General features: G+C 42.9%; 1 protein-coding gene across 1 annotated transcript in view; it reads right to left on the minus strand.

The window, feature by feature from the left end:
• Nucleotides 1-14,879, minus strand: part of ARID5B (AT-rich interaction domain 5B) — a 95,049-nt gene that overhangs the window by 48,971 nt on the left and 31,199 nt on the right. The gene's annotated exons all lie outside the window — the stretch shown is intronic.

The raw sequence follows: 14,879 nt of genomic DNA on the forward strand, positions 1-14,879 counted from the left end.
TTTAATAAATAATGCTTTTATCTTGATTGCAAAATAATACCCTGCCATGAAAACACAGAGCAGAGGTAGGAAACTGTTCGACAAGAATTAAAATGTCACACTTTGCACAGAGCGCAGCATTACAATTATTGGTGAAACACATTTTTCAAACTTGTTAACACAAAATTAACAATTACATACATCACTTAATTCTGTAAGTGCATATCCCTTGAAGTACCCATTAGCTAACCATGCCTAGTTCAGTTTTAATATACATGCAGGCTTTGTAGCACAGAGGGGATGTAACTATGCGAGCGCTGGCACAGTAAACCCTGAAATGGCAAGTGCTATTAAATTGAGATGCAATCACGTTGAAAGGGAAACATTAACAAACAGCAGACAATTGAGAAGAAAATACAGGGCGCTTGTGTTCTCATACATGGGCTTCAAAACCTTATATAACTATTCATTGTCTATTGCATCTGGCCTTGGGCCCAGTTTGTTCTGTGCTATGCTATACTAATTTTATAATAATAAACTGTTATACAAGCTTTATGCAGTCATGCATATGAAGAGGTTGTGGAAGACATTACATCTGATTATCTTTCACGCAAAGACACCATCTTGAAATTAAACACAGCCTGGTAGAAATACGTATGAGTTTAAAAAAGAAAACAAACGCAAGTGTATCATTAAAAAAAATAAAAGAGAGAGAGGAAAAATCCTTTCAAAAAAGATAGGTTAGATTTGAGAACCTTTTCGTCCTCTGAATCTCACCTTCACATTATACATGACAGATGAATATGACTAATCCCATAATACAATGCAAGAATCTGCATGTTCCTGGACTAGATTTGTTTGAAGACAATCAGTGATTTTGRAAAAATATGCCTTTTTTTTTTAATACACCTCCTTTTGGTAAAAACAAGGCAAAGCAGTTTACAAAGCCAAAAGGAATGCGTGAAATAGCTGGGGTTTAAAAACCCTTTCTGCTGTTGCTGCTTTAGCATGAACCAACATGAACCACTAAGATGCTTCAGTTAACATTTATCTACAGCAGAAAACATTTACTAGGATAGGAGTTGGAAAAGTTGGGGATGAGAGAGACAGGGCACAAAAGAATATGCACAGTACGAAGCAGATGCGATCCAGAGAAGTCATTTCATATTCCACATTTGTCTGTGGAATTGTCTGAGAATTTTCTGCTAGACATTATTTCCAGGTTTATCACAGTGGTTCAGAACTGGCTATATTTAGTCACTGACCAGTGCCAGAAAGCACTACCAGACTATAGGATCATGGCATATTTTAAGTCTGATATCTCATCAACCATCAAGGCCAGAAATAAATGCCTTTTACTATCAGAAGGAGTGAAAGCCTCAGATCTCCAAGATATCTAAGTGATTTTTTTCAGCTCTGCTAAGTCACAAGATATCAACCTCAAAAATCGCATTATTCTGATTACCATTGTGCGTCTCCTGCTTCCCCACCACCCCCTACATATTTTGATTTCAACATTTAACATCTAATCTAAAAAAACCACTAAAGCTAGTGAACCAGTGTTTTATGTGGGGCCCCTGAGGCACTTCCACATGCAAATAACAGTAACACATACCAAAAGCGAAGCAACGGCAGTCAAGTGGCACAGAAGGCAACGGGTGCAGGAGCAAATCCCCAAAAGCCTCAGCACCAGATTCTGATCTAAATTACATCAGTGTAAATCCCAAATAATTGACTTCGGTGGATTTACATGAGTGGAACAAAGATCGTAATCTTGCTCTTAACTTTTACTTTTGAAGCAGAGATGGTCAAAAATAGGATTTTCTATCCAACGAGAAAAAGGCAGAGTTTCATCGTTTGCTTCTGTTCTAATCGGGGCAGGCAGTCCAAAAAGTACTGAACAACACCAACGGGCAACAATCGGACTGCACAACACCGCAACACCGGGTCCCCATGACAGCACCACCACCGAGGGGACCATGGAGCACCACCAAACCCTGCCCAGAGAGAGGGGCAGGCACCAGACACCACCAGCCTGGCACCTCTGGGACCCTCACCTGAACCCCTCTTACTGCAGAGTTGTCCCCAAAAGGAGTATTTCAACTCAGTGAGAAAGAGTTCAGTCCATCCAACCTGAAATTAAACACCTTGTTTCAATCTTTCTGATAAAAATTAAACAAACAGATCTAGAGTGGCTGTGGGGAGTTATTGCAGAAAAAAACCCATTTTACTGAAACGGCATCTTCCAATGACAAAAAGCATCAAGGACTTGACTTAGAAGGGTGAGAAAACCTTAGGTGAGGAAAAAGCCATGCCAGAATTAAAATGGAAACAGAGGGGGAAAAAAGTGGGAAATCAGGCGGCAGCATAAGAGCAGGGGTGGACTTCAAGTCTCATACGCTGGGTTTATTTTGCAGCTAGACCCACCCCCAAAAATCTCCCCTAGAGTAAGGGGGAGCCGTACACGTTCTCCACCTGCAGCTGGAACCTAACACGAGGCGGAAAAAGTTTCCTCAGCCATTAAGGAGGGCTTGCCTGTCTTCTATGATTTATTTTAACCAYAGTTGTATTGTTTTGGTTGAGGCTTCTAAAACTAGCAGAGCCAAACAAACTGCAACCTCCCACGGCTGCATCTGGCTACACTACGGTATTAGTTACCTCAGCTCCGAATTTGAGTGACGTGCAAGTTGGAGCGCCTATTTGCTGCTTCGGAGCTGCCTAATTTTCAGGGATATTCGTGTTTAGACCCAAACAGTCAGCGCAGCCCTAACGCCTTCTCCAGCTCACCTGCAACGGGAGCTGATGTTTCTATTCATTCATCTCAGGCTCCTTTGCTCTCCCGAATATTTCTGATGGTTGCTAGGCAACTATTGTTGAATACATGCATGAGGCATTAATTGTCTGAGCACTTTAAAAGAGGAAAATTCTTTAAAACTGAGGACACTGCCAYACCAAAAATAGGGTATTTCCTTTATAAAGGGCAGCACTCGTGGCTGGGAACGTTGATGGCTGCAGCATGTCAGAGGCTAAGCGAGTCATGGAGATTACTCATATACAGCACTCATCACAAAAGAAGTATCTTCGGGAGACCTCATTTTATAATAAAGTTTTATTTTAAATAAAGTGCTTCAGATCTTGTTTCATCTTCTGACTGCTGTCATTGGGATACCATGGTCCGCATTTTCACTATGAAATTAACGGCTTTGGGTCCCTCCACTGTTACAGCCGGTGTTAGAACTTACTGAAGGTATCAGTTCACTATCTTCTAAACCCAAAATGGCACTGGCAAGTATTCTTCTTTGCTACACTTTAAAGGGGGATACTATAGTCTCACTGCTGATGCCAAGTGCTCTGCACTTCTTACCAGTAAACGTGGATTTCATTTTATAGGGTCTTTTTTTCCAAAATACATTCCAATGTCATGATCAAGCTCCAAAGACAGTAAACACAGACTTCTATAAATTGACTTAAACTTCTAAACTAAACAACTGCAAGGATTTGCAGCTAGGTAATTTTTGTTTTTTCTTGTTTTATAACAAACCCATGTCCATTGTAACTAAACATTCACAATGTACATATATTCAACCTAATTACAGGGTGCCTTTCAAAACAACCAACACCAAAAAAACCTCTAAAGAACCATCATTTTTTTGGTAAATCAGTCAAATGATTATGGTTCATTGCAAAATCAGGATGGTATAAAGGAATGAGAGTAACTGTACTACTAATTCTGAGCTAAAAACTGTTAAAGACCCTGGGAATAATCTTTTATCTGTTTTTCAAACTCGTGTTCTACCTCTGTAAAAATATGTAATGGGACACAGGCTTATCTAAGTAAAGTTCAGCTGAGGTTAGTGAGACTTGAAAGATGAAGTGACTTCTTTAAGTTCTGAAGCGAGAAACAGAATCAACACCTACTCAAAGTAAACATGCCACCCCATAGTAAAAAACTGTTTCTATTGGGAAATTAACTTTTTTTATTGCAGTTGCAAGTCCAGAACAGCACTGACAGTACTGGATGGGTCCTTAGTATCCTTTTGATGCAAAACCAGCAGTGTCTGTCAATGTCACCCATGCTAGCACGATTAGTCTCTTCACATACTTTCTTACCCTTTCTGTGGGTTGAAGCTGCTGATTTCAAATAAATTTCTCCCCTTCTATTACTCACATGTTGCAAACACCTGCTTTTTATTTAACATGCTCTTTGAAGCTATTATGCAAAGAGGTAAGGTGACCAGAGATGTCTGCGAAGGATCCTGAAAGAGTCATGAAGTTCACACATGAAGTCTGTAAATGATCTTAGAGTGTGCAATAGCGTATTTAAATGAATATACAGACAGCCCTCTGAAGAAGGTCCTCCAAGGCAGGCAACAGCTTGTGGTGGGATTGAGACTGGTAAGAACAAGGCCGAGATGCAGGGTATTGATGGCCACCAAGACAGGCTCAGGCAATGAGGATACTGGGGTTTAGTTCCTACCTCACCAACCTCCTGGGTACCCCTGGACAGATCGCTGTCTAACACTTGGAGCATAAGCAACTTCTAGGAAGATTTTGCTCTATTGTACAATGAGCACAAGATCCAGCAAAATCTAGCCTTTGCTGGCCCAGATGCTACAAATGACACGTACTAATATAGCAATCGTTTTCAAGGCCAGAACGAGTTAGTAGGATATTACTGCCTTGAAGACCTTCTGCAAATGCTGCTTATTGATTTCAGAGCGACTGCTGGATGAAGACAGCATCTTTCGGCTGAGTGAGGATCACGTCTTTTAGAAAGCAGTCTTGATGTAAAAGATTCAAGTAATAAAGAACCTAGGTTACTCCTAGCTACGCTGTTCCCATGGTTAATTACCCCTCACTGCTAAATAACTGTGTCTTATTTTCAGCATTAATTTAGCTGCTTCAACTTCAAAGCACTGGATCCTGCTTAGTGTCTGTTTGCCAAATTGAGGAGCGCTCTGCAGTCACCGATCTTCTCATGGAGGCACTAGCAGACGGTGAGCAGGACCCTCCTTAGTCCTCTCTTGCATACACTGAGGGGACTGACATTCATCCATCCTCCACTCGAAGGCAAGTCTTCCATACCACGAACCCTTCTCTGGATCTTTTCTTAACCCTATCCAGTACTTCAATACGATGGGCAAAGCACGGGCATCAGAACCGAGCACAGCCAAGCTGAAATTGGGAAAAATATCTTTAATAAAGTGTTTCTGCTCTCCCGTGATCCTCTGCAGCCTGTAGTTCAGAATAATACATTTGAGTATTAGCAGTGCAGTTATCCCGTCAAATTGTATCACCCTTTTTGCAGTGAGCCATAATCATTTGACTGACTTCCCAAAAATGTTAGCTCTTAGGGGTTTTGATAATGATCTCCTCTAGTGCTATATGCAGTAGTAGTAACACCTCTCTATTTCTTCTCAGTATTCCCCTGCTTATTCATCTAAAAATCACGTTTGCTCTCCTACCCTAGTCAACTGTTTATCTATCATTACCCTCAGGTAATTTATGGCATTAAGACCAACACAGCAGCCCTGAGGCACAAAAAAAATGCTTGCCTGAACACTAAATGACTAAGATACAGCTATATATGTCCAAGCCCAAACTTCAGCTGATATCAAAACTCTCACTGCTTCACCGGCTTTCGGCTCATAATGGGCAATCAATCTATAAAGAAACATTATATAAAGATCTAATTGCTGATAATAAATCTAGAAAAAAGCAACACTTTTTTTGAGCTAGATGCTGCCTTTTTTTTTTTCTGCTTATTCACTACTTATGCATAAAAAGCAAGGTCATGCTAAGAAACTGCCAGCATCCAGCGGCTGTCACCAGGGATGCTCACCCCCATTTTAGCCAACATCGGTACCTTCTCTCGTGTGCACAAGCAAAAATGGATTGCTGAGCACTCCCCCGTTGCTTGCATAAACGATGAACCACTTCACACGTTCACCATGATCTGTCTGTTCAGGTTTACAAAGATGTGACAGGTAATGAGACCTTCCTCGAACCACACCGGTGTCAACAGAGAAGAAAAGTCCTCTGAATCAACCCTACTGCTCTCATCTGATTTCAGAGAGTGAAGACCATGGCAAAACTTTTTAATGCCCTCCTTTGCCTCGTTTGCAATTTGCTTTAGAAAAACAAACAAAAATATATTCAAAGAATCCAGCCACGTGAATTTAAATTCTGCAGAAATGTCACCCACCAGTAATTACTACTGGAGTATTTAAAATTTTGAAAGAAAACAAACCCCAAACCAAACAAAATGCTATTTTTCAATTAATTTTCTTCCTCTGATTCCTCCCCACATTGCATCATCTCCCAATTACTGTGATTTTGCTGAGTGTGCCAGTTTCTTAAAGACACAGCTATAAAATGTATGGACTAATTGTTGAGCAGAACTGAAGAGCTATTAAAACTGCAATAGTACAGCACTTCCAATGGTAGTCTATTATTTCTACATGATTGGTTTTGTACAGTCCAACTCACGCAGTGAAACTCTTAGATAAATTAACTCCTTCGTTTTGACATAAACATCAAAGGGAGAATTAAAGGAGAATGAACAGTATTTGCTCCTCCTATTTAATACACGATGTTCGTAACACCCATGCATGTTCCTGGAAAATTACAAATTATTTAAATGGAGAAACTCATTTGCTGCTTTATCAAGACTGTAATACATAAAATTTGGCTCCAGAATTATCTCATTTTCCCATTTCATGTTTCCCTGTCAGCTACATGGTAGGGCATGTTTACAGAACTTTATAACTATAATATACAATTCAGTCATTTCTAAACAGCTCTATAAGAGTAAGTCTGAAATGTACACATTTTAAAGATTATTTAGTGAACACCAAACTCTTTCCCAGCTGTTTTACATTTTGCATTTCCCAATAAATGAATAACATACTAAAAAAGCAAACAAGATCTGACATTATTTAGTCTAAGTTTCTAAAATGGCGTAACATCTGTAGCTAAAAACAATTTTGAATAACTATATTTAACTATAGCAGCATTCTATTATTCATAGCCCATTTTCCTTGCAGACCGGGCGACTTAACGCGGTGTTCAAACACTTCTCTTAATTGTGTAGCCCTTCCACCANCCGTATCTTTCATGTACATTCACGTGAGCAACCCCTGATCTCGGTGAAGTGCCACCGGGGTTCGTCAGCACACCTCGCCGCCCCCCGGCAGCGCCGCACGCTTTGGGCCGGCGCCAGGAGCAGGGGCTCCTCCGCAAGCGGCACGCTGACCTTCCCGCTACTCACTTCCATCCCTATTAAAATCCCCGAGACGTCAGCTCGGGCGCCCTCTTTTACCAGCTTTTATCAGCTTTGGAAATACCTAATGTCCATTCATTAAACAGCAAAGTTTGCTACGTCCTTACGTAATGATAGATTCCCTTTTTTCACTTGCCGGCGGCTCGCGAAATGCCTTTGATTAGAAGAGAAAAGGAAAAGCCCCTGCTCCCCCCCGGCAAACAACTCTAAACTCAGACTGCTCCCTCCTTTCCCGGGAAATCAAGCCTGGTGCCTAATATTAAAAATCTTGCCATGCCCAGGCCAATTTAGCTCCCTTTTCTATTTGTCTTGTTAAAATTTCGACTTTGTAACCTGTGAAACGCTGGCCCCGCTCCTGGCTTGCTTCTCTAATTTCACCTTTGCCTCGCCACCCCTCCAGCCGGGCCAGTCGCRTGGGGACAGCGGCTGATTTTTTGCCCGGCAGGGTTTCCGCTCCCGACAATAGACCCACCAAAACCAGCAGTCCCACGGAGTTAAACGTAACTAGAGACAAATAGAGGCTTTGATCATTTTTATGGTGCTCAAACATAGATGGGGGCGGAGGGGGGGGGAACTGTGCTTTTTATTTTTTTTTATGCCCAGAAATTAACTAATTGCATGTTAAGAAAAAAAAAATCAGAAAAGTTCACATGAGTCATTTATGTGTTTTCATTCTTTGTAAACTTTCTGGCACACCCTATATACTTCATTTCTTGCTTTAAATAAGTAAGTACTGGAAAATATGCACAGTATTTGGAACTAAGGGGAATGACATATTAATTCAGAGTTTGCTTTGTGTAAGTTTGCTTCTTCCAGATTTGAAATGAAACTTCAGGGAAACTTAAAACTTGCCTGCGACCTGTAATTTATACCACCCTTCACCCACATTATCTAGATGGTATTAGCTATTCCTTTAAGCAACAACAGTGAAGTATCATCATTAGGTAGCTTAGTTGCCTGGGATACTCCTATGAGCCTGAGCAGCCGGGAACCTGGGAAGCATGAACTCAGAAGAAAAAAAAAAAAGTAAACAGAGTAATGAGTAACAGTTACAGCTCCTTAAAATGTGTACATTAACCTCGGTATTGAGCAACTATTTGCTTTTTAGAGGCAGTACCCTCCGACCGAAATAATGATAAATATTTTGGAAATTCCATCCAAAGCCCAAGTGAAATTGCTCAAGTGCACTCCACGAGCCCGGCTTTTCAGTATACCTTCCAATGAACTCAGGTAAGCTTACAAATGGCCTAGACCTAAAAGACCATTAACTAAAATTACATTTGTTTTTATTGAAAGACAGCCTCAAGTGCTGACATGTAATATATGACATGTGATACATAATAATACTCTTAAACCAGTTCTGACATAATATCTCCCAAGGCATAATAACCACAAATGACTGCTTTAGTTAAGAACTAGCCAGAAGCAAAATAGATCCATGTAAAAGTAGCTTTAACCATAAATACCTCAACAATATTTTATGTCACTTTGTAAAAAAGTTAAAGGAGTCCCATAATAATTAACAACAAAAACTTCATGTTCTTTACTATTGTATGGCGGTTGTGAAAGGTTATTTCATAGTCCCRCAGCTGCCAATGCTGTAAATTATGCAGGCACCAAGAAGCATTAAGGAGAAATAATAGCAATTTAAACTAAGGGCTGACGTAATTCATGATAAACAGTCATTGGAAAATATTACAATGTTGTCTTTTTTGAGTGGGTTTATTCAGAAGAATGTGACCGTATTCTGACAGAAACCACTTCTCTTTCCATTGCGCCGGCGCTGCCCGGCCCCGCAGGTCCCCGGGGCCCGGCCGCCGCCACGCCGCGCCGCCCGGACATCACCCGCGGTCCCGGCAGGGACCCAAACCGGAGCGACGGTCCCCCCGGAGGCGCTAGCGGACACAGATGGAAAATGAAATGGGACTGGGGACACCCAGGCTCTCTGCTCGGCTCTGCGCGGAGGCGGCACTTGTGCCGACGCTCTCCATAGAGGAGCTTTGACTTCGCTTTTGCAGAGCGCAAAAATAATCTATCTTAATATTTATCCTGGTTACAGCTATGGTTGCTAGTGAAAATGTAAAGTAATAAGGTAAAAAGAAAACACCATTTGTTTCTACTGAAGTCCTTACAGACAGGAAGGTATTTTATCTTACTTTACCACGCATTAGTTATGTTCACCTAAGAGCTTGCTCTCAACGTTGGGCAAGATCCTGCTCTTGGCCAACTGGTGAAAGTCTTGAGTAACAGCCGCTGAAGTGGAGAGAGGTATTTTGGATTTACGCCACTGCAAGTGAGACAGAATGTGACCCCTTATCAGGGCTTTTTTGCTTTGAGTATACAAATATTTTATGCATTTCAATGAGTGACAGAATGCAAAACTTGCAAATATTTATTTTTAGATGTATGGGGAAAAAGCAATTAGAGCTAAAAATGTTAAGAATGAAGAAATCACTTAACAGAAGCAATTATGTTGGGCACATAAACAGCTCTGCCTTCAGACGTTTTATTCAAATGCTGCAGAGCACACTAGAAAATATCAATTGTTTAAAAAAACTGCAAGTATTTTTTCACAACTGAAAAATCAATCATTATAAACAACATCTGGGGATCATTAATATCTTACTCTACAGTTGGATTAACAAAATAAGAGGTCTGACCAGAATCCAGAACATTTCCAGATTTTCTTTTTCAAGCTAAAAGCTTACGCTTGCAGAGGTGGGGTGGGCAGGGAGGAAGAAATGTGCATTTATCTATGTATATTGTATATAGCACTATTATGCATTAATCATTACTTCCCCTACAGCTATGTCCTGTTTTTGTTTTGAGAGAGTTAAAATTGAAATATTTAGCTAAGCCACTCTACCCAGAGCCTTGGAAAAGATTTACATATTTTTCAGACTGCTGTAGATGCCACTGTAAAGCTCCACCCGAGGAGGTCCCAGTCCCCGCTAACAAAAGGCCTCCATACTCTTCACATCCTATTTTTAAATGCTAAAACGTTCTAGTCTTAGCAGAGGTGCACAACATTGATCCCGCCCTAATATCACATTTGTGTTGAAACAGCGAAGCCTGAAACCTGGAAATTTAAAAAATTGTACCAGGAAAGAGGAGTTTTGAAGGTCTACAGGATGCCTTTTCCTTTTTCTGCACTGAGGAGGAGGAGGAAAACTTGCAATTTTGCTCTGCCTATGAAGGAGGATACAGCAATGTCAGCAGCTCCCTGTCTGGCTCGCTGTATTTCCCACCATCCTCTGGTGCACAAGGAAACACGAACATCTCTCCTGTTGCACACTCCAACTGGGACATTATCATAGGGTTGTTCTCAGAAGTAGATGTAGGCAATGTTCGAAAAAAGTAGGAGAAGGAAAAAAAAAAAAGCACCTAGAAGCCTTTTTTAAATGGAAAGCTCTCAAATAAAATTAAATAAATGCAATGCATGAAAGCTTAACACACTCCTTCAGGTAGGACGAGCGTTCTCCCACCTGGTGAGCTCCCTACACCTCCTCCAGCTGGATGCTGCTCTCAAAGGCAAGGGACATGAGGCATGTTGATGGAGATCTCGCAAATGATCACAGCTAACACTAGTTGATTAAATATCCCTGCGACTTGACCAAATTACTACAAACTTAGGTGCGATGAAACACCACCTTCTAGCCAGTCCATGTGGGGGGATTAATATACACGCAATTCCTTATCGTCCATTTTTGGCTGCTGTTGGAGATTGAATATTGAGCTATGGCTGCTCCAGAGGAAGGGACATCCCCATACGGACCTTCTGGAGAGGGAACTGAAGGTATCACCTGCCCGACAGCAGGAGGGACAGAGACCCTGAGATGAGGAGACCTAGACCCAGGGGAGCAGGGTCTTCTCAGCTTTGCTGAATTTCACTGATGTCAATGATCCTGCAAGTAGCCAGAACAACAGCAATAACGGCGACACTTTACCTCAACTGAACAACATTAAAAAATACCTTTCATTCCTAAGCGCAACCTTTTTTTATTAGAGATGGTTTAAAAAGAAAAGTCAACTTTGACTCAATAAAGAATGTCACCAACAGGAAAACTCTCTGTATTTCATTACACTGGAAACATTCTTTCTCTCTCTCTCTCTCTCTCTCTCTCTTTTTAAGTCTCATTTTACACGCCAGGGTTTTGTTTTGTTATGTTTTTCCCCTAAACAACTGATTTTATCTATGAGTCACAGAGTTCTGCTAAGCTAAGATGCATAATGAAAGCAAAGGCAAAATTTCAGCTCTCCCGGAAGCAGTGGTGCCGCTCGGCACCCTGACGGAGCCCGCTGTCACCCCACACGTTTTGTGGGGCGCCTCAGCGGCCGCTCCGCTCCRCTCCAGGGGCCTGTCCTCCCACCGCAACTTCCCCGGCCAGCGCCGAGAAAGAAGGTAGGACTGCCGGGAACGTCAGCTCCGAAGCCCGGGGGGCTCGGAGGATGGTAAATCCCTGCTCTGCTTTCGGCTCTGTTTTACAGAGGGATCGGAGCCGTCGAAGGGGAGCAGGTATTTCTTTTCTTTTCCTTCTTTCTTTCTTTTTTGTTAGCAGATGATTTTTCCCAGTGCAAGCAATATGTTGGTAGCCTTTGRTGGGGGAAAGGGGTGAGAAGGGAAGTGGGGCTTGCAATGCCTTTACACATCATTTTTTCAATGAGCGGTTTCTCTGTGCGCTGCTCTTTTTATGGTAAAATGGAGAAGTTTCATTTCTCAGAGGAAAAGATGATATTAATACCCTAGCGTGATGCAGTTCTCTCACTTTTGGGTACGAAATGTTTTCTAAAAATTTGGCCTTTACACATAAAAATAAAACTTTGAACCTCCTTTTGGGGCGGAACAAGTGTTTACGGTACCCCAGGGACCAAACAGCTTTTTTAATAGCATATTGGACCCAGCGTGCTATAAAAGTAATCCAGGACGATTTAAAATTTACCAAACAGATCTAAAAAAATAGACAAGAACTAAACGGCTCCGTTTTCCCTCGCACTCCTGCTTCTGCAAGAAGGCAGCCCCGGCTCGGGCAGCAGACGGCGGCCGCCGCGTTCGCCTCCAGCGGCAGGACGGACAGCACCAGCCAGCGAGGCGCCGTGAGAAATCGCCCTGCGCCGGGGTTTCTCCCGGCCAAGCCGGCAGCGATCCCTGGCTCCCTCTGGCTGTGATGCCGGTGCCGGGACGCCTCCGGCAACAACTCTGCTTTCCGGTCTCTGCCCAGCGACCCCAGACCCCGCTCCGACCACRTCGCGACAGGCAGCGTGGCTCCAGCTAGAGCACTTCACTCCGTTAACGAAAATTAGCAGCACCCCAATTTCTTCATTTCTCTGGCAGCACATGTGACCGCACGGCAATACCAGTAAATTATCCGCATTTGCAAAAGTTATTCAATAACAGTAACCACAGCGGCTGATAAATCAAACAGAGTTTGAAAAATGTCTTTACCAATGATATCGGGTTGAAGGGAAACACAGCGTTCAGCCAGTAAATGTTCTTTTTTATTTTAAGGGGAAGGGAATGAGGAAATAGGGTTTGGGTTTTTTCTCATGCCCATTAACCCGGGCAATTAGATATGGGAAGGCGGAGGTGAAGCCCAGCCCACGCACAGAAACGAAGTGAGGCTGAGGAGGGGCCGACGCTGCTCCCTCGCCCCCCGTGCCCAGCCGGTCCCGGACGGGAGACACAGCCGGTGGCGTGGTGGCCGTGGCACCCGCCGGGGCCGGCTGCGCAGGCGGCGGGCGGCATGCCGCGCAAACCCAACTTCCCACCTTACCTATCATCGACAAAACCTGCTTTTCTTCCTCATTGCCGCTTTATTTTTTTGTGCTCACTCCACAGAACAGGGGAAAAAAACAGGAGGAGGAGTCAGAGGAGAACAAAATGTTTTTGTTGCAAATGCGTAATAAAAGCAGGGAGAATACTTCCTGGAAAAACATTTCTCTCCATTAAAACTGTCCAACAAGAGCGGCCGCTTGCAGGCTGCGGTGAACAGGGCTCTGTCGCGGGGCTCCCGGCGCCTCGCTTAGTCCCGGCGGCATCGGCAGAAGAGGCCTCCAGGGCCAGGGAGCAGCACCGTCCACATCACGGCTCAGAGCTCCTCACCCCCAGGCGTCACTGCGGCACTCTTCCCAAAATTTGGTACTGGCTGGACAGTTTGGGGCTTACCAGGTGATGCGGAAATGCACATTTTCCTACCTTTCTCCTTCTGCACACTTCTTTCACTGGCAAACACAAATGAAACGCATCTGGAACCCTTTTTAGGCACCTTTTAAGAATTTTGGTCACATTTCTGTAATCTGGTCTCCCCCTCCGACGGGGCTGATAAATACCAGGGCCTTGGAGTAATCCATTTATCTACTGTACCACCCTGCCTCTGTTTAGGTTTAGCAGTCATCACTTTCCACATGTGACATCAATCTACATGATATCAATGTAAACTGTTTGTATAACAAAGTGTTGCACGTTTTATTGTCCTGCCAGCAAAAAAAGGGATAAAATAGCACTTTGCCTGTTGCCTTCGACAAAGGTAATATAATTGACACCACGCATTTTGCAATATAGAAACGGAACTATACATTGGCCAGGTTTTGCCTTCCTAACACAGCAGGGCTTGCAAATTTTACCAAATCATTATTTGCATCAAAAAAAACCTTTTAAGGAGTAGTAATTTTTTTTTGATTTATAGGCATTAAAAGATCTGCTTCCTAAACCAAACTAAGTTTTAAATATGCATAATTAATTTCTATGGCAAAGACTGCTGCGGCTCTGGCTTGATAATGAGATAATTGCCTCGCAAAGGTCAGGGGAACGGCACGGTTAGCTTTCGGAGAGCAAACAAAGCACTTGCTATGGTTTGCAAGGCATCGTTTCTGCATCACTCCACATCGCTTTGATTCATCTATTACTAATATTCCATGATACACTTACATTATGGATCCAACTATTGCAGCAAACCTGTAATCAAGGAGTGACCCTGAATAAAATACTCTACAGGAAACAGATGGTATGCTCATCAGACGCCTTCCAGCCTAAAATAACCTTTCCCGTATATGAAGGATAGTTAATTAAAACTGAACTTTATATTCTGAGCTGGATCTTAATGTAAATAAAAATCAAGATGATACTACTGTGTGAGTAGACCAAACTTCCAAGTCATTTAATTCTTTTTTTTTTTGCATACCCCCCCAGCAGCCAGTATTTTTATTCACTCAAAAGTAATGGTTTGTTGTGAGTGTAAGGGGGTGTACCAGTTTGGGCCCACTCCTGCAAGCTTGGCATCACAAAATCACTGCTAAAGAAATTTCACTGGACCCACGCCTGGAGTTACCGCGGGTAATACAGAATACGCATCCTGCCACACATCCAGCAGCACATCCTCTGCCGCTTGGGCTGATTTGACAAAAAACGTGTTAAATCACCCGGCAGCTATGGGGAGGCTCTCTCCCAGCGGTGGGGAGCTGCGTAGTCCCGGGGAGCAGCAGAGTGCTCTCCACACCCTTTGAATTAAGAGGTCACCTCCCAGACGTGCCTCTGCACGTGCAAAGTCAAGCTTCCCGCAACGGCAAAGCTCCCACCGAAAAAGCCTGCTTTTCAGGAACGCCACAAACACACAGTCAATCG

This window comes from Apteryx rowi, unplaced genomic scaffold (genome assembly GCF_003343035.1).
Source record: "Apteryx rowi isolate R43461 unplaced genomic scaffold, aptRow1 scaffold_30, whole genome shotgun sequence".
NCBI lineage: Eukaryota > Metazoa > Chordata > Aves > Apterygiformes > Apterygidae > Apteryx > Apteryx rowi.